The sequence below is a fragment of the Lissotriton vulgaris genome, chromosome 10, assembly GCF_964263255.1.
Source record: "Lissotriton vulgaris chromosome 10, aLisVul1.2, whole genome shotgun sequence".
Lineage (NCBI taxonomy): Eukaryota > Metazoa > Chordata > Amphibia > Caudata > Salamandridae > Lissotriton > Lissotriton vulgaris.
This window is the reverse complement of record NC_141698.1, coordinates 347,075,037-347,095,304: the sequence shown is the minus strand read 5'-3', so window position 1 is coordinate 347,095,304 and position 20,268 is coordinate 347,075,037. Positions and strand designations below refer to the sequence as shown.

The window sequence follows — 20,268 nt, the reverse complement described above, 5'->3', positions numbered from 1 at the left end:
AGTGCTCGCTTTGGCAAGGAGAAACTGACCGTGTTTGTGAGCTGCGATAAGCCCCGTCCCGCAAAATCGCCTCTTTTCCATTCACCGATTCGAGAAGACAGTCGTACGCGAGTCCTCCGACTCTAGCGTTGGCGCCTCCCACTCCGGTAATCGTGTTTTTCTGGCAGCTTGTGGGGGGTTACCAGCCTTGATTCCTTCACAGAAAATTGCAGCAAAAACGGTTTAAAGGCGGCCACCAACTTTCAGGGCGGGGTCCAAGAAGCGAAAGAAACCGAGCTTTCGCAATTGCTATTCCACTCCTTCCTGCTTCTCCAGGCACGGCACGCAGGACACAAAGACCACCACACAGTTCATCCAGTACAACAGGTCAGTTTATTATCGCCTTAGTTCTCCCTCTGGCATGACGCGTTTCGGGTATGGACTACCCTTGATCACATAACGGTACACTGGTTTAAGAGACCTTTAAGTACTCATGTTTTTCTCCCTCTTTGCTGAGCACACCACGTGATTCATGAAAAGTGAAGATATACTTAAACATATAAGGCGAGTGGCTCTTTCATTTTTGTGAAGACAGCACATATGGACAATTAAATATTGTGATCAAATATATACTAACTATTCACATATAATTATAACTGCATGAATGCATATGCGGTAAACATGGACTGGATTTGTGCAAATTTACAAATATAAATTACTGTGGCATATGTTCTTTCAATCTATACAATTTGAATAATTTAAATATTTTTCAATAAATTATACATTTATCCATTATTTACACATAACCTCATTGTACAAAAAATATCTATGTACATGTATATATGTATATACAACTCCATTATCTATATTTTGTAATATATATTTACATATAATACAAATAAGAATAAAAACAAAAACATGTTCTTGCAGCTTGAATGCTGCCAATATGTGCAAAACTATGCCACTATGTAAACCTGGATATTCTCATTTTACCAGCTCCTATGTTACTAGATACTTAGTTCAAGCCATTGTGCAAATTATCTGCCATATATATATATATATAAAACACAATCCATCAACAAAGAGGCACGTCAACTCCGAACTCACAAGGATTCCAAGCACATTATTGCACAGTGCGATATGCAGCAGCTTCGCTTATTTTCCCAGTTCCCGACACGCTTCAGCTCTATTCCTGAGCTTTGATCATGAGTGTTGGCATAGTCTCTATTTTTAAAATGACCATGTGTTATTTAAAGACTATTTGGTTTATTATGATGTAGTCTTCAAGTCATATTCACATTAAAGAATGAGCATTTGAACATTTCTAAAACATTAATTTGTGTTCTCAAACTGCAGCGTCTTGTTAAATCATATTCCTTTTTTTCAGATGCTGCAGTCAATAGATATTCATATGATTCCAAAGCTCAAATGTATTTACTGCCTCAAAGGTAGCAAGCATGGCATCTGCTTTACACATACCATTTTACTTATTATAGCTAATTAAAGTCCACAAATAGAAATGAACATGTTCCCCTTGCTCCCAGGCTTGCTTCCACTCACAATTATTTTTGGATACATCCTGTCTTATCCAGTTGAAGCGAATGAGTGAGGCTCCCATTAATGAATCCCACATTAACACCTCCTCTGTTAAGAGAGCACCAGACCCTCCCAAGGCAACTTTGATGTACTAGAATGGAGATCCAGCAAATATGTCCAAGCCCACACTCCTTTACCAAAGAGGCAAGTCAACTCCAAACTCACAAGGATTCCAGACACTTTATTACACTTATTACACTGTGAGATATGCAGCATTTATGATACACAGTTTCCTTGTGTGCAGGGGATTCTGCAATTATGTACATCAGCCTGTTTCAGTGGACATATTAGTTAACAACACCTTCTTCAGGAAAACACAATTTGTAATATGGGGGAGACTTTGCAGGATAAATTGATACAAGCAGGGAACCCTGGTGATAGTAATAGCCCATCGGCAAATGCTTAATAGACAAATTGATGTGTCTTAAATGTTCTCCCTTGTGTTGTTGTTTTAAAAAAAAAACAGTGATTCATGCTTGTGCAAAGTTGTATATATTCAATTGAAGTTGAATATTTGTTTTCTTTGTTCATTTATGTTTTATATGTTCACTATGCTCAACCCATGCTGCACAAGCCAATGAGGGGGTTGGTTTTGCACATGGCTTGAGCACAGGGCCACGCTAGGCCCTGCAGTGAAAGCCCCTAAACACGGCGAGAGGGCTGCACATCAGTGTTGGCCAGTTAGGCACACAGAACTATTACATGTGGTATATAAACATTAAGGAAGTGTCCATACACCTGGCAGCTTACCTAATACTTAACAATCTGTGTACCTAGTTGGTGGCCACCTAAATAGCAGAGAATATTTATTATTAAGCCAGCCACTGGAGAAATGCACTAAGAATGCCCAGTGTTCATTTCTCCAATGGTAACTAGAGATCCTCACTTCCATTAAAAGAATGTAAATGTTGTGTTCTAAGCAACCAGGAAGAATCAGAGGCAAACACGTGATGTCACTTTGCCAGCTCGTCAGTGAGAGGAGGACGGCCAGACTGAGGGATTCAAAAGAGAATAAAGAAACTAGGAGACTTTGAGGGAGAGAATGAGGGGGTAGATAATAGATAGGTGATTGCAGAGGTAAGAAAATGGGTCAGGGATTGCAAGACTACATCCAGAACAGATACGTACACGAGAGACGACCGCCGGGAAACTACAGAGGAGGGATTGCCTGCAGTGGCAAACCACTGCGGAGGATACGCACCCGTTTCCTTCCCCCTTTTTGGCGCCATAAAGAATCCCCTCCCGGCTTTCAGTTTGACTACAAAACGAATAGCAGACATAGTGCTATTTCTACATAGAAAATTACCAGTGGGATAAGACAACTATTATCCTTATACTGCAACCGAACATTATGCCACACAGCATCTACTGTTGCATAATCTCCGAATAAACCCATTGCTCGAGACAGAGCTTTCAGAGGTCCAGACTTACTCCATCCACATATTGGTATTGGAGTGGAAGCCCTGATGAGTCGTGTGACTCAACCGCACACGACGAAACACGTGTCGGCGTTTGTATTAATTCAAGTCTGGAGAAAATAAACATCTTGCTGTGACAAGAGGACCTACATCAAAGAACCTGCTTCTGCGCTTCCTTTAGACTTTGGTCATTGTACCTGTTGGAACATACATGAATGTAGTTGCGAGAGCCTGGCTATGTACTTATGTTTTGTCTTTTGACTTGTTTGGACGGTTAAGGGTGTTTACCGTCTGCTCTTCACGCACTACATAAACTACTGTTTTGCTTTTTACACACTTTGTAACGTATTAACCCAGGCAGCGCGCCCCTTAGTCCTATCTTCAAAAAACCCCCGTGTCACTGGAATTCAGATAGATGGAGGATAGTGGAGAGGTTGGAAAGGAGAGTGAGAGACTGGTGAGGGGAGCACAGAGATTGCGGAGAGAGCAGTGAGACTGGGGAGAGACAGGATAGGCAGGTAGAGTAAAGAAACCAAAATACAGATCAGACAGGAAGGAGAAAAAGCTGAGGCTAGGGAGGAGAAAAGACAGACTGGGGTGAATAGTAATAAGATAGGGAGTGAACTGAGAGACTGACAAGGCGAGCAGAGAGCTTGGGAGTCAAAGGGGGACAGGCCTGGGGAAAAAGAAGGCAGACTGAGGGAGAGAGGTGAGATATGGAAAAGAGTAGAGAGAATTAAATACAGAAGGGTCAATTTGGGGGAGACCAGAGACATTGGGAGAGCAGAGAAATTGGTGAGGACAGTGGAGAGACTAGGAGTGAGAAGATAAACAGGAAGAAAGATAAGACAACAGGGAAAATGTGGGTAATGTGAAGTCAGAAAGGGTAGAATGGGGGAGGGACAAGAATTGGAGAGAGTACACACTGAGGAGATCAAGGGGAAAGGAACGGAGAGCAGATAATATAGAGGAGATCATGTGGATGGTAAAATCAGAGAGAAAGGTGTGGAGACTAGATAAGCTGAGTTAGAGTAGACAGTTGGTAGCAAAGATGATTTGGGTAGATCCGATTAGCTGAGGCAGGACAGGCAAAGCTGGGGGAGAGACTATAATTGAAACCAGGCAGAATGGAGGGGAAAGAACGGACTGTAATGGAGAGCTGAAAGATGGTGAAGGGTGAAGCAAATAGGAAAGAGGGGTTAGTCTGGATGAGCATAGATTGTGAGCTGAGAGACTGTGAAGCACAGTGTAGAGACTGGGAGTAGAAGACAAGATACTAGAGAAGAGCAGACAGACTGGAAAAGAGAGTGGAAAGACTAGGGGAAGTGTGTGCAAGCTGAGGTGGGAGAGGGTAAGCTAAGGGAGAGGGGGCAGGCCGGGAGAGATAACGGACAGAATTTGGAGATAGAAGGGACTGGGACTGGGACTGGGAGAGTGAAGATACTGGAAGGAAGAATAGTGTAGGGAGTCTTGACTGAGATGGCAAAGTGAGCTGAAGAACGATGATGGATTCAACCCTGATCTATGCATGGAGGTGAGTGTCTGAAAAGTTTCAGTGTCTGAAAAGTTTCAGCGCTCCGTCCATCTTCTCATTGTGTTTTCTTTGTTTGTCCTAAATTGGCAGGATAAGTCCAGGTGTGGGTCCCTGGCTCACTTTGCCACTTGATTCAAGCTAGCCTGGCTGAAGAGAGGTTGTTACCCTGAAACCAGTCCCAGGATGCTTGTTTCCAGTCAGGGAAGACCTGGCTTGGCAGTTTGGGCTGGACTGTTCCCATGAGGCACAGGGTCAAGATTGATTTGCAAATAGCTTGGTCTGAACTGAGGTGACGAAGTGAGCTAAAGAACAATGATGGATTTAACCCAGATCTGAACGGGGGGTGAGTGTCTGAAAAGTTTCAGTGCTCCGTTCATCATCTCCTTATGTAAACATTGGCTTATATCCAATTAGCATATTTAATAACCTTGTAAGTCTCTAGTAAAGTGCACTTCATGTGCCCAGGGCCTGTAAATTAAATGCTACCAGTGGACCTTCAGCACTGATTGTGCCACCCACTTAACACCTTGGCTGCTGGCAGTTTTCCCGTCCTGTGCTGGAAATTGCCATTTTGCTGGTGTCATGACCAGCTCAGCTCGTCATCAGCACAGCTCAACCGTGCATCATGACGAGCTGAGCTCATCATCAGCATCGAAAGGGTTAAGCAGCCCTTTAAATGTGTCTCAGGCCTGCCATTGCAGAGACTGTGTGTGCAGTTATAACCTGTAATTTCAACCTGGCAAAAACATTTTGCCAGACCCAAACATTCCTTTTTAATATATATAAGCCACCCCTAAGGTACACCTTAGACAACCCCAAGGGCAGGATGCAGTACATATATAAAGTAGGACATGTACTTTTACATTTTACATATCCTGTAGTGAAAAACTCTTTAAATGGTTTTCCACCACACCAAGGCCTATCTCTCTCATAGGATAATATTGGAGTTACCTTATTACAATTTATAATTGTAATTTCCAAATGTGAAGAGATAGCCCCTACAAGTTTGGTACCTCTGGTATCACAATTAAAAATCCTAACTGATTGTAAAGTCGGATTTTAAATTGCAATTCTGAAAATGCCAATTTAGAAAGTTGGCATTTCCTTCTTTTAGCCTTTTGGTGACTGCAGCCTATCTCTGGTCACATGACTGGGGTAGTTAGCAGGTGGGCTTTGTGTATTCTTACTAGACAGCCACACACAATGGGAGCTTAGGTGTGACTGTATGGGTCATCACTGGACAGATAAGAGGGAGGAGCCGAGCCCAGTCTCACTTACTTTGCACCGGAACAAGGTTGCTTGCATGGAAAATCAGTACGAGCCACTACAAGTTTGTCTCCTCACACAGCAAGATTTGATTGCCCACGTGGACCGCCAAGGCCAAGCACCAGCCTGCAATGCTTATCCTGCTCTTGGCACAAAACATCTTGGTAATGAGATGGTAAACCTTCAGCAGGACTAATCTGGGACTGTATCCAACCTGTGATCCATCATGCTTTATGCTTTTAGGTGCTATTTTATAGTTTTATTCTTTAAAAATTCATAACTTCTGTTCCACTAATTGGTTTTTGTTGTTTTGGTCTTGTTTTATGTATTACGTGTTGCTCTATTGTTCTAACCTGGCGTGGGATCTTTTGTGGGGGGTTTTCACTGTTTTACTGTTTGAAATGTTCCACAAATACTTTACACATTACCTCTAAATTAAGCCTGACTGCTCTGTGCCAAGCTACCAGGGGGTTCAGCACAGGTTAATTTGGGTAATGCCTGTGCCTTACGCATACTAGGATTGTGGTTGCTGCATGACCAGGGCTCACACCCCAGTCAATCATTGGTCATATTTCTAACACATGTATTTAGGCAGCAGTTCAATAAGTAGTGGTTTGTTTGCTTCTTGCATGACATTTGGCCAAACAGTGCATAATCTGTACTAGTAGCCAGCAGACAAGTAAATGCTGAAGGTTCTTTTCTATTTGCACAGCAGCTGGCCAAATCTATACTACTATTATAAAGAGAGAACACAAACCTTTTGGCAAGGTAAACTCGGGAACCACAGCGCAAATCCACACACCTAATAAAGTGTTGTAATCCTCAGGGTGTGCAGATGGACATAGGCTATGGAAAATTTTTAAAAAACGTAAATTTAAAAATATACTTTAAAAAAAAGTAGTGCCCTGAAAGTAGCGCCGGCCTCGATGCTGACGGCCACGACGTAGCGCTGGCCGCAACGTACGTGATGCCGAGAAGGAGCGGCGGTGAAGGTCAGGAGCTCGGCGAGGAGCGGCGGCTCAGGTAAGGCTCTGGGACACGGGACGGGAGGGAGCCGGTGCGGGAGGTTGGCCCGGAACAACTGCGGTAAGGCTCAGGGTCTGGGGGCAGCATTTCAGGGAAACTGGACGGGAGGGAGCCGGTGCGGGAGGTTGGCCCGGAACAACTGCGGTAAGGCTCAGGGTCTGGGGGCAGCATTTCATGGACACGGGAGGGAGCCGGTGTGGGAGGTTGGCACGGAACAACTGCGGTAAGGCTCAGGGTCTGGGGGCAGCATTTCAGGCTTGCGTGCACTCCCGCCCCAGAACCACCCGCCATGACATTGTCTGGGACACAGACAATGTCGTGGCGGGCGGGGGCCGGGGCGGGAGTGCACGCTGGCCTGAAATGCTGCCCCAGCCCCCTTCTGCCCCGGGCAACACTGGGGCGGGCTGCTAGTCATATATATTTTCTGCTATTCAACTACAAATTCAAAGAAACTTCACTATTCACCCAACTGCTGGCTAAATAGCAGTCTTTAGGTACTATTTGAATGACGGCCATGAAAACAGCAAAGAAACTTTACTATTTGCCTGGCCTGTGGTCAAAGAAAGCATATCTGCTTTTTAGTCAGTAGCCAGGCAAATAGTAATGTTTTGTTGCTATTTGCATGCCATTTCTTTGTAATCTGCATGGCTGCTAACCAAACAGTGCACAATCTCTGCTATTAGATGGCCAAGGGCCAAAGAGTACAAAGTCTTCTTTTTTTCCAGCAGGCAGATACATAGTAAAGCTTCTGTGCTATTTGCAAGGCCGACATCCAACTAGTACCTAATGTCTGCAATTTAGCAAGAGGCCTGGTAAATAGTGAAGTTGCTTCCTATCTACAGGGCTGGTGGTCAAACAATCCATTATCTCTACTTTTTAGCCAGTTACAGACTGAGGTTTCTTTGCTGTTTGCATAGCCATAGGCTAAACAGTGCATAATATGTTTTATTTATCCCACAACCCGCTAGATAGTGAAGTTGCTTTGTTCTTTGCACAACCACAAGCCAAATCCGACATATTATCAGCTATTTAACCAGCGGCTGTATAAATAGTTATGCTTTCTTACTATTTGAAGGGCCCTTTGTCAAATGCCCTTTAAATAGTGTCTAGATAAATAGTAAAAATGTCTTTGATATTTTCATGGCCGCCATCCAGAAAGTACCTAATGTATGCTATGTAGCCAGCACCTTTAAACAAAAACTTAAGAAGTTAACTTAAACAGCCACAGGTAAAGTGCAATTATCGGTGTGAATTAAACAGAAACACCACTGAAATGCACAGATGATGGTTAGTATGCAAGCCATAATATACACAACAGCCATTCAAACCGATACCTTACACACACATGCTATATTTATAACCTCACACATATTATACCAAGAAATGACAATACGTAAAAGCACAAAGTAATTAAATTACAACTCATACTCAAAGCAGTAAACAATTCTGCATTCACCATCTTTAAGAGTGTTACGGTTAATCTCATCTGAAATCTGAGCAGCCTATGGAGAAAGGGTGAAATGCTCCTACATGAGTTTTAAATGTTCCTTGTTAATAAGAGGAGGTTGGAGACCCTCCCCAATCAGTTTACATAAGACATCCCTGTACTTTAGCCATGTTGTATGTTTTGTGTATGTGTAAAGATGTGTCAATAGTCAATAGTGAAATACCTTTTATATTTTCATGCAGTGGAAGACCCTCCACTAAGGCGAAGGCGCGTGGCCCAACTTCTTTTCAGCATTGCAAAAAATGAAAGATAAATTGATAAAACACAATGTTATTATCATTTTAATTTTCCCTGCTTAGACAGTTTTGCAGGACGGGGCTGAGTTGAGCTGCTCATAGAGCAGGGAAAGGAGTGGTTGGGGTACTTTCTAAGTGTGCATGAGGGTTTGGCCAGCAGTCTTCGGCCGGCCAAACTGTCATGTGCACTTAGCATGTTCTCCGCCAGGCTGTATTGGGCAGCTTAGGTGGAGAACATGCAAGGGTTCCCAGTCCCTGTCTGAGTGCTGAACCACGGCGCTCACACCAATCACAACGCAGCTGTCATGCTGGAGACAGCAGCGTTGTGATTGGCTTAGAGGAGCCTGTGTGCTTCCTGCTTCCGTTCTGGGGCTCGCCGGGGAGAGAAGGGGAGGAGAGATGATGGAGAAGAGATGGGGCCGGAAAGAGGTAATTGTATTTTTTTTCTTCACACAACCCCCCACGATCCCCGATCTGTACCAGCCTCACTGTTTTCATGGCTGCAATCCAGATAGTTCCAAATGTATGCTATATAACCAGAGACTTTCAATAGTACCTAATATATGCTATATGACTAGTGACATGTTTAAGAAAAACAACATTAGAAGTTCACTCAAATAGCAACAGTTAAAGTGCAATTACAGGAGTGAATTACACAGAAGCACCACTGAAATGCACAAGTGGTGGTTGGGTATGCAACCCATAATTTGCACAACTGCCATTTAAACTATACCTTGCAGATAAATGCTATATTTAGAACCTCAGAATAATTATACCAAAAATAATAACACCAAAAACACAAACTAATTAAATAACAACTCATACTCAAAAGCATAAATAATTCTGCATTCACTGAGGCTTATTTATAAGCCCCTTGTGCCGCCAGTGCGTCACTTTTTGTGATGCTCCGGTGGCACAGGAGCCTGCTCCAAATTTCCCAGGCAGCACTAAGCCACATTTTTTGGCATATTGCTGCCTTGTAAATATTGTTACCTTTAATGCAGGTTTCTGCATTAAAGGGGCGAGCAATGGGTGTTGCTGGGGCCATTCCCAGCAACATCCATGGCTTTTTGACACTGCCCCAGATTTACGAGAAATCATAACTCTGAAGCATTGCCAAAAACGTACACCTCTAAGAAAGGCACAACAAAGAGAAATATCTTTATTTCTCCTAATTTTTTCTTTTTCTATGTGTGCAGCATTTTGCAGCCCACATAGAAAGAGTAAAAAGTCTGTTGTGATTTTGTTTGTGTTTGAAGGGAAGCTTTCCTGCACAAAAACAATCACCCTGCAACGCAGGGACATTTGCACCATGGTGCAAAGGTGCCTGCGTTGGCGCACGGCTGCCCATTGTGCACCAGCGCAGGAGAAAAGAACAGGAATGCGCCATATCTGATAGATACGCACATTCCTGCACTTTTATTTTGCCGTAGAGCAGTGCAGCAGGAAGGCCTGCGGTGCTGCCCTATGGAAAAAACGAATAAATTGGGCCCCCAGTCTTTAAAGCGTTATGGGTAAGCTCACCTGAAATCCGGGCAGCGTATGAAGAAAGGGTGAAATGCTCCTACATGTGTTCTAAATGTTGTTTGTCAATGAGAGGAGGTTGGAGACCTTCCCCAATTCAGCGTACCTAAGAAATCCCTGTGCTTTAGCCACAGTGTAGGTCTTGTGCATGTGTGAAGACATGTGCACTTCTAGTGCCTTTGCTCTTTAATTTGTAGGTGATGCATGCACAACTCCTGCACATGCCCTATCTATTCTGTCTGTGTGAGCAAGTGTGTACTGCTGCTGCTGCCTACCCTGCTGCTCTTCTGTGTATGTGATGTAGAGTTACATCCTGCGCCATTTCTCTGTATGAGGCATCACGAACTGCAGCGATTTCTATTATACCTGCTCCAGTGCTTGATTTGTAAAAGAATAAGTGCCAGGGCTCCAAGTTGTGCCCGTGGTTTGCAATAGCAAACACCAAGGGTGCTGAATACCTAGGTCGCACAGTTTTAATTCCATCTCATGCGTCTCCAATCCACCACCAGACACTCCCTGCTCCTTTATCACTCTTGCAGGCTTCTGCTTTCTCCCTTTGTCACTGTTTTTGCCCGTCTCATTCTGCTTCTTTACCCCTTTTGGTCTCTCTCTTACTCTGGATCAAAGTCTGTTTTGAGAAAATGTGTGCCGCCAAAAGTGCGGCTTCACCCACAAGCACCAATCAAGCACTGACCTGCCCCCTGAGTGTGAGGGAGCAAATCACAGCTGCGGCTGTCACCCGCCAGACTCCCCACAGAAGTTTCTTGTATTAGGGGAGCTTGCACTGCTGCTGCGCTTGCTGTGTTGTTGTTGCACGTTAGTGCAGTTTAGAAAAAAATCATTATAAATCTGAAAACGATTGGAATCATCATTACTTGGTTCTAACGTTTCACTCTGTTCACAGCCATCATCTCAGACATCTGGAAATCAGGAAGACAACCCCGAAGATTCATCAACTGAATTAATTAGTTATTTATTGTGCTGCAAGATGAAACTGTGTTCTCGTAAGTCTCAGCAATAATACTATTTCTAATCCTTTCACTTGCTGTTTACATATTCATCATGTTTGCCCCTGTAATAACTGTACATACGCAATGCCTCTTGCTGCATAACTGTAATGAGATGTTTCAAAGTCAAGAATTGATCATGGACATATTGTGCCTGTCCACAAAGAACTAAAAGACAACCTCAACTGGCAATAGTAGGTGCACATCTAATAACTAAACAGGTGTGGAAATAGCAGAAAATTCATTTAAATACGATCCGTGGACCACAGCATAGGGAAAAGTATATGAAACTGATGCTACCTGTGCAAGAAACCATACTGACTGTTAGCTCTGCAGAAAGTGCTGCAAGGCCCATGCTGTATTCCTGAATTCACACTGTGTGTGGGGATCTCCGATCCCAAATATACACTTATGCTATGTGGCCTGGCCTAAGCATATGGGGGTATAGCAAAATAACTGACGCACACACCAACAGTGCTGGTCCGGACAGGAAGTGCTGAGCCACTCCTGCCCTTTTATTTATAGCCTTCTGGCCACGCCTGGCCAGAAGGTGATACAACGTGTGGTAGTGCTTCCGGGGCTCAAGGGAGACCCTCGGAGCACTAGAGCGCTACATCCCTTCCCAACTCGGAATTTTGAAAAGTTTGGAATTAATTGTTCAGCATGCAAAGTCCGCCAGTCTTTGGCTTGGCCTGGGATTGGGCCTGAGCCTATATCGCCACCTGCCTCTTGTGGGTGTTGATTCTTGAGGGTACCCTGGTGAATGTGGGACGGCCTTGTTCGGTGCAGCTAGGGGTGGACTAGTACTTGCTTCGTCCACTCCGGTCCCTTCTCCTGTTGCCGCTTGTTCTTCCTGGCCATTGGGTTGTTCTTGAGTTGGTGGAATTTGCTTGAACCACGATATAGTTTGGGTTACCTCTTCTCCATTCCGGTTGGCCGTTATTGCTGTGCCTCTTGTTTCTGTAATGGTCCAGGGTTCAGGTTCGAACGGCGTTCGGAACTTCCCTCCTGGTCTTCGGGTCCTAATCAACACTGTCTCTCCGGGATGTAGGACTCTCGCCTAAGCTCGTCGTTGTTGACTTGCCTTTTCATTTGTCCTTTTCCTTCGTTCCTGGGTGTTTGTTGGTGAGTATGGTGCGGGAGTCCAGTTGTCCGCCATGGGGAGTAAGTCTCTTCTCTGTCCGGCTAACATCAGTGCCCATGGTGACCGTTGTGTAGTGCTGTGGGGGGTGCTCCGGTACTCTCTTAGACATAGCTGCAGTGCTTCTTCAGGATCACTTCCTTCTGAGGTGGCTATTCGTAAGATCTTGTTTATTGTCCTCATAAATCTTTCCACCTCGCCGTTGGCCTGAGGCCACTGAGGCGTGATCCTCCGGTGTGTTATGCCTAGGGTCTGTAGAAAGTCCTTAAATTTGCTGCCCTGGAACGGGGGTCCGTTATCTGTTTTGATGACAAGCGGGACTCCGAACATGGCAAACGACTTGCTGAGAATGGGGCGGATGTTCGCGAAGCTGGTGGATGCCGCTAGATCCACTATGGGATATTTTGTGTAGCTGTCGATCAGTACCACGGTGACACTCCCATCCGGGAAGCTTCCAAAATCTAAACTGAGCCATGACCATGGGGATGGAGCAGGGTCTTCTGTAATTACTGGTGCTGGAGCATCGGGGTTGCTGGTTATCTGGCATGCTCGACATTGTCGCACTATGGTATCAACACTATTCTCTAGGTCGGGGAACCATACTTTCTCGCGCATCTGGGCTTTCATCCGTCTGGTGCCTTGATGTCCCTCGTGAGCTAATATTGTCGCTCTCTCTTGCAGTGCCTTTGGGATTACTACTCGGGACCCTCTAAGTATCAATCCGTTGTCTGCACTGCTTAGGTCGTTGTGTACTCTCCAAAACTGAGTCAGGCGTGTTCTGTCCGCCTCGTTCCACCCATCAACATTCTTTAAGAATTTTCCCCACGAGCCTGACTGTAGGGCCTCCTTCACGCATTGGATGACTACATCAGTGTCATACTGAACTATGATGGTGACCGCTGTGAGGGCTCGGGGACATGATCCGGTCGATAGCATGTTCACGAATGCTTCTGCCTGAAGTTCTTGCTCCGTGGTGTGATGTCCTTCTAGTGATGGGTGGCGTGAGAGGAAGTCCGCAGGGTTCCTTGCCCCAGGGCGGTATACTAGGTCCATTTGATATTGTTGGACCTGGATGGCCCACCGCTCTATCCTCGGTGGGGGTGAGGGGCTGTGCCCCTAAATAGAGGTATTAGCGGCTGGTGGTCCATCACCATTCTGAAAGGGTGTCCAGAGATATAGAGGTGAAAGTGATTGCAGGCCCATTTGACAGCCAGGGCCTCTCTTTCAATTTGAGAATACCTCGACTCCGTTGCAGTTAAGGCTTTGCTTGCAAAAGCTAGAGGGGCCCATACTCCGGGTTCTGTTTCCTGTGAGAGGAGGGCTCCTAGGCCGACTGGGCTGGAGTCTACTAATATTTCTGTGGGTTTGGCTGTGTTGAAATACGCCATGGTGGTGCTGTCAAGCAGGGCCGTCTTGATGTGGTGGAATGCATTGTCTTCCACTTCTGTCCATTTCCATGGGTTCTCTTTCTTTGTTAATTTTCTCAACGGTTCCGCAATCATGGCTAGATTAGGGATAAACCTCACTCTGTATTGCGCCATCCCCATGAAACTCCTCACTTCCGACGCGGTGGTGGGTGCAGGGGCGTTTTTGATGGCATGTGACTTGCGTGGGTCAACCTTGACTCCTTCTGAGTCAAATACGTAGCCAAAGAATTCAATAGATTTCTTGAAAAACTGGCATTTTTCTTTGTGCAATGTTACGCCGTGTTGTGCAAGTCTTTGCAGTGTGGCTTTCAGTCTGTGATGGTGTTCCTCACTCGTCTTGGCATGGATTCAAATGTCGTCGCTGACATTTAGTACTCCTTGTAGTCCAGATAGTATCTCCTTGATGGTATTCTGGAAGATCTCCGCAGCGGACGAGATTCCAAAATTTAGTCTTTTGTACCTTCTCAATCCTAAGTGCGTCAAGAAGGTTGTTATATACCGGCTCTCCTCCGCTAGCTTCAGCTGATGGTACCCCGCGTTGAGGTCTAGCTTGGAGAACCATTGGGCTCCGTTCAAATCCATCAAGATATCATCTATGGTGGGTGTGAGGTGTCGCTCTCGCCGTATGGCTTTGTTGGGGATCCTCATATCAATGCATATCCTAATTTTTCCGGGCTGACGCGGTTTCTCTGCTATCACCATGGGGGACACCCATGGTGTCGGTCCAGACACCTTCTCAATCACCCCTTGTGCCTCCAGTTGGTTCAGTTCTTGCTCTACTGCTGAGCGCAGGTGAAACGGGATTCTCCGGTGTCTCAGTGCTACTGGTTGTATGGCAGGGTCCATGTGTAGCTTGATAGGCGGGCGCCTGATGGTTCCGAGGCCTTCAAACAGCGAGGGGAACATTTGTAAGATGTCTTCAGTCTGGAGTGCCATTACTGCGTTCGCAAAAGCGATGAGGCAGATGTCTTCCGCAGTGTTGCTTCCCACTCGTAGGTCTGCCTCCTTGTCTATCACATGAAATGTCGTCATCACTTCTTGGTCTTCCGCTTTGACCTGCACCAACATCTTCCCTTGCAGCGGAAGTGGCTTTTGGCTGCCATATGTGAGAATTCGGGCCTTGGAAGGGACCAGTTTCGGTCTTGGTTTCAGGGACTTGTAGTGTTGGATGCCCATTACGTTGACCGTGGCCCCTGTGTCAATGACTCCGGTCACTGGTGACCCATTGATTTGCATCTGACATTTCGGCTGGGGTCTTCGTCTCTTCTTCAGCTCGCTGACGAATGATACGTAGTAGCATTCATCATCGTCATCAGTGGATGATTCGTCGAATTGTGATTGCGGTTGTCTTTGCGTTTTAGCTGATCGTGATGACGCGGCGTCCTCCAGCGACAGCTGCTTTATGGATCCAGTGCCGTTTTTTTTCCTGAAAAACTTAGTCCGCGAAAGCCTCCTCTGCATACCGTCGCGAAGTGGTTGGGCACTCCGCATTTGGAACATGTCTTCCCACGTGCTGGGCAGCCATCTTGGTTATTATCTTCTCTGCCACAGTATCGGCATGGTGCTCGGCGTTGTGTCCTGGTCGTCCATCTTCCTCTGCCTCCTCGGCTAAAGCTGCGGGCTGCGTCTACTCTTTCCATCTTTATCGTTGTTCCTGCTTCTGAGCGTGGGTTCAGAGCTGCTTCCATTGCGGTGGTGCGGGCATCTGATAGCTCATGCGATCTGGCGAGGATTAGTATTTCTTCAAGGGATATGCGGGGCTGCCTCAGGATAAGAGTCCTCAGATGTTTGTTTCGACATCCCTGAAGGAGCTGCGCCGTCACTTCCTTCTTTTCATCGTCTTCTGTGCATGTGCTTATGAGGTCTCTCAGGCATGCGTGGAACGCGTCCATTGTTTCTCCTTCCCTTTGTTTGGATTGCCGAAATTTGAAGCGTTCGTAGTGTGGGTTTAATTGGGGATCAAAGTGGGCATTCAGCGCAGTAACTGCCGCAGCACAGTCTGTGTCAGCTCCGGTATTTGGCAAGTGCTTAAACAATTTATTCAGTTCTGTGCCTCCGAAGTGTAATAGTAGTGACCTCTTCACCTCGTTGTCTTTCTCCCTCGTGGCGGTGAAGTAGTTGTTGAGCTGCCCTAGCCACACTGCCCACCGTCGCGCTGCTGTGCCTGGGTCGATTAACTCACTGAATGGTGGCAAGGCTTGTATCTGTGAATGAGCTGATGGGATAGGAGGCTGGGCTACGGGGACTACTGCTTGAGCTGGATGCCCTGCTTGCTGTACTGGGGCTGCTGCTTGTGGCACTCCTCCCGCTGCTCCTCCTTGGTTGACAGACATGTTCGGGCTTGGCGCCGGTGGTTTACTCCTATTCTTGTCTTCCTGTCTCTATTATTTTTTTCCTCTTGCCTTTGCTGGTGCTTGTTTGTGGCAATGTGTAAGCTGGGCTGTGCTTGTTGTCAGGCCCCCGGTCGTGTTGTTTCAACCTGTCAGCCTTAGGACCTTGTTCATTCAATGTACAGTACTTAGGTGCTGCTAGGCTGTCTTTGCCTTTGCTTGTGCTTGTTGTGCCTCTTCGCCTGTTTTGAATGCGCTCTTTGTGGGGACTGCTCCCAGCGTGGGCCTCCGTCTGACTTACTTTGAGCTTCACGCTGTGCTGAGCGCATGTGATTCTCTTGCTCGCGTGTGCTCGTGCGGGCCTCGTTATCTCTGGGCGTTGGCCTCGTCTCTTCAGCGCATGCGCGCACTGCCGGGCCGGCCGGCCGCGTTTTGCTGATGCGGCGCCTCGTTTCTCGCCATTTGAGCGGCCTCGAGCCTTGATTACCGGTGCACCACGCAGCTCCTGGCATCTGCTGCTTACCGGTAGGTGATTTCTTCGTTCGCGTTGCGGGCCTGTCCCGATTTTCTTCTTCTGGCTCTGGTGCTGCTGCCGGTGTCGTCGAGCGGTGCCGCTCAGGACGTGTGGCGTCTGCGGGCCACGCTGAGTCAAATGGATCCCACCCTCGTCGCCAGTGTGGGGATCTCCGATCCCAAATATACACTTATGCTATTTGGCCTGGCCTAAGCATATGGGGGTATAGAAAAATAACTGACGCACACTCAAACAGTGCTGGTCCGGACAGGAAGTGCCGAGCCACTCCTGCCCTTTTATTTATAGCCTTCTGGCCACGCCTGGCCAGAAGGTGATACAACGTGTGGTAGTGCTTCCGGGGCTCAAGGGAGACCCTCGGAGCACTAGAGCGCTACACAGTGGACACAAAGATAAGCAAGGTCATGTTACAGGTACTAGATATGAAGATAAAAGGGATGATGAGGTCGCATTGGTGCGTAGGGGGGTGGAGCTGACGTACCATATGTCCCCCAACAATAAGTTGCCAATATTTTGCATACCCCGTAACTCCCTTGGAAACCATTTAGGAGGGACTTTTGAGGGGGCTTGCAACGTTCATCAGAGCCCCTCCCCCTTCTTCTGAATAGAAGCTGGGGGGGTCACATGTGCAGACATTGTGAGTATGCCTGGAGCCATGCTGTCTGTATTTTTCCATACACACCCTGTACCCCAGCTGTTGGGATAGGAATCACCCCAGCATGGTATACAGGCATGTTCCACTGACCTGAGTGCCCAAATGCATGTGCACCTGACTTTCATTTTGGCTCTAGTGTCGTACAAATATAAGCGTGTGCACAGAGACATAGGACTATCAAAGGTGCTGGACCAGTCACTTTAAGGGGTGCAAAAGTGTGCACGTATAACGAAAAGAGGAATACTGTCCCTGTCCTGGGCAGAGCACACAAAGTGATGGCCGCAGCATGCTTTGTTTATTGAAACTGATAATGTGGCCAGAACCTATTATCTGTGTTACCTAGAGTGTGGCCTACACACCCTTTTTGTTCAAAGTTCCGCTATCATGTGTATGCCCAGAACCTTTTTTTGGCATAAAGTGTGTCTGGTTTGCAAGCGCATACAACATATGCAGTTGTGTGGCTCTGTGTGTGAGTGAGCCTGAGTATTGAAGCTAGTGGGATCCAATTTGCCCTTGTCTTGACATGACCCAAGATGGAGGATAAGGACTGCTTCCTGAGACAAAGGAAGTGTATTGTCTGCATTTCTTTGACTTGCAATGCAGATCTGAATACTGAAGTGTGGGGGATGGAGTAAAGGCTACCTTTAGAAATTCCATCAGGACTTGTGTTACCCAGGGTCTGTAGACAGGTTCTTCCTGCGCACTTGTACTTGGTTGACTGTAGGGATTGGGGTGGAACTTCATTTTCTATTGTGCTAGGTGAAGACATTTATAAATCAGACATACATTTTTTCCATTCCTGATTGCTACTTCAGAGATGCAGAGTACACCCAGCCACAGAAACCTCACACTCCCATGTCTAGTAGGTACTCCAGTCTGGAGACAGCCCCTCTGCTACCTACCTTGAGAAGCACCACTGTTGCACAGTGGATTTACCTGGAGAACAGGCTGAGAAGGAGACTTAAAAAGTGAACAACCTCACAACAGTTCCGAATTTTCAGACAGTGGATCCACATACCTCCCTAGAAAGGAGTATAAAAACGGGGACCCAAACCACCCAGCTTTGTTCCACATACAAGTCCTTCGTGACCCAGGAAGAGAGCGTTTCTTAGAGTACTCAATGAATTCTGTGTGATAGGGGCAGGTGCCTGCTTGTGGGACAGTTTTCCCGTGTGAACGGGGCATCAGCTGCAGCCTGCATCTTCTGATGTATGAGTTAATGATCTTCCCGAGTGGCAAGAAGCCTGCCTACTGACAGAGGAAAGGAGTCTGTCTGACCCTGCAGCATTTCAAACAGTCCAGGATGGGAGAGGACCAGCATTTCTCAAATACTTAGGGGCATTCAGAGAAGGGTATCTATCTGAGGGCAAGTTAGAAGCAATGCACGCTGCAGCGGGTTCCTCAGTTATTTCCAAATGGTCCCTGGCTGGACCCACCGCAAGTATCTGTGCCTGACGGCCCAATCGGGGATGCTCCTGCTTTCGAGGCTGCATCTGCCTGCACTAGTGTTGAGGCCAACTGGATCTGCTCCTGATGAGCAAGGAAAAGGCTAATGCATACCTGCTGCACCACCACGAGTAAGAAAGAAAAACCTTTGAGGATGCATTTGACCTGCTAGGGAAATACAGATAGGTGAGTGTTGGATAGACCTGTCAGGATGACGTTGGCTTAGTTCATTCGAGGTAGAACCAGAACTTTTTTGGTCATTCAAATGTCTGTAGAAGAGATGTAGCGCTTGGTACCAAACACTGTTAGCTGTCTGATTTACAGGCATGTGTAAAAGCAAATTGCTATTGATGATGAACCCCAAGGACTTCAGGTTTAAAGTTCTCCAGGTTTGGGTGAGAGTCAGAGGTTGCATTGCATTCATAGCTAAAAGGAGAATTGCCATAACATGACTGCATGATTTGGGGAGTTGAGATGAAGAGGGGGAATTAAGTCATTTCGGGGTTTAGTAGGAAGTCATATTAGGGAATCCAGAAGTGGAGGGTACTTAGGACGTGGGAGAGCCTAAGGATATGATCTTCAGAGGGAACTCTTAAGTAAACGTGTCAGTCTAATGCATATAGTGAGCACAAAACCTGCACATTTTAAATTCAGTTAATAGAATCAAGTGACAGTTTAGGAGTTGTAGATTTCAAGGGATATCATGTAGGAGTTCCAAGGAAAAGACCAGGGCACATATTCTCTGGTGTAGAATGTGGTAATATTGTCTCCCCTCTACATCCCATATAGCAGATACACTATCTTGTGACTGTAAATAAATGTTATTTTATGCTGCAAGGATCTGAAAGGTGCTAAATTCCCCTCAGGAGAGGTATCCAGGTGCACTAGACCTCTGTAGAGAGAAACAGGAAATAGAAAGGAATGGCGGTGGTGATGTTAGAACAGCCAGTTCTTCAGGTTTTGTTAAAGATAAATTGTTGGACGGATGGAGAGTGGGGGAGGAGGTTCACGGTTTAAACCACGAGATAAGAGAAGGAATGTCCTCCAATGCACATGTGGCAGATGCATGGAATAACTGTAAGATGAAGTGTACTGGAGCAGAGAGCTCTAGTCAAGCTAAATATGATGACCCTACTACTTAGATAGTGAGGGCCAGTGTCATGAAGTGCTTATTGCAAGTGACAAGCAACTTAAGGGTGACATGTTTATGAATATGTAGGCAATTTAGGACCTTGAGGTGAGGAGACATTGAGGTGCAAACAGGGAGTTTGCAAACCAAGGAGGCAGCAGCGCTCTGTACAATGTAAGCGCTTGTTACAAGGTACTCAGAAATGTCGTCATAGAGCGCGTTGCCATAAACAAGATAGCTGGTGATCAGGGTTTGGGTAACTAACGGTCAAATGGGTGCTTATGGGGAGTCACCTGAATATTTTGCAAAGCATTCTGAGGGTGCGAAAACAAGCAGAAGAGATGAAGGCCGTCTGCTCACTCATAAGGAAATTGTTGTCCAAAATGAACTCTAGGTTCCTGACTGACTTAGTAGGTTCAGGCAGTTCGCCTCATTCTTTTTGCCACCATGTCTCGCACTAACCGAGTTGGACTTGCCAAAGAGGACCACCTCTCTCTAATCTCCATTGAGCTTTA

The 20,268-nt window shown here is 46.3% G+C and overlaps 1 long non-coding RNA gene across 1 annotated transcript in view; it reads left to right on the top strand.

Annotated features, from left to right (window-relative positions):
- LOC147685221 (uncharacterized) overlaps window positions 1-20,268 on the top strand; it is a 71,595-nt gene that overhangs the window by 18,776 nt on the left and 32,551 nt on the right. Inside the window, exon 2 of the long non-coding RNA XR_015300416.1 lies at window positions 10,991-11,090. This is a non-coding gene — a long non-coding RNA (uncharacterized LOC147685221). The remainder of the gene's footprint in view (window positions 1-10,990; window positions 11,091-20,268) is intronic.